Below are 569 nucleotides of genomic sequence, written 5' to 3'. Positions count from 1 at the left end.
AAGTCAATCAGTGGACCACAAATGTCGTAGAACCAACTTTAAGCCAACTTACCAAGCTGGGAAAACCAGTCAAATACATTGTGACCTGTGTAATTATGCAGAAGAACGGAGCAGGACTCTACATGGCGAGTTCTTGCTTCTGGGACAGCTCTACTGACGGGAGCTGCACCTTGCGATGGGAGAATAAGACCATGTACTGCATCGTCAGCGCCTTCGGCCTGTCCATCTGACTGACCTCCTCATCCCCCCAGGCTCTTTCTCCTCTGTCTCAACATTTCTCTGATCTTGTAAGCACCAGCCATAAACTCAGTGAACAGCTTTCCCACTATTTGTTTTCTGTGGCACTCAACATGCAGAGAAAAACACAAATGACTGCACTGTCCTATGATCAGCACACTCTCCATCACGGATCGTTCTTGGGCAGTCGGAACCTGGACTGCCACGTGACCACACTCGGAATATCTCTGTTCAAAGGTGCTAAACACTCACCCTGCTAGTGTGAACCCTTCTCTACTCTGAAATCATTCACACACACGAATTTTTCCATACTTTGTACTTTTGTTAAAACA

Source organism: Myotis davidii, unplaced genomic scaffold (assembly GCF_000327345.1).
Source record: "Myotis davidii unplaced genomic scaffold, ASM32734v1 scaffold115, whole genome shotgun sequence".
NCBI classification, from domain to species: domain Eukaryota; kingdom Metazoa; phylum Chordata; class Mammalia; order Chiroptera; family Vespertilionidae; genus Myotis; species Myotis davidii.
The sequence above is the reverse complement of the archived record's forward strand: the minus strand, read 5'-3'. Positions refer to the sequence as shown.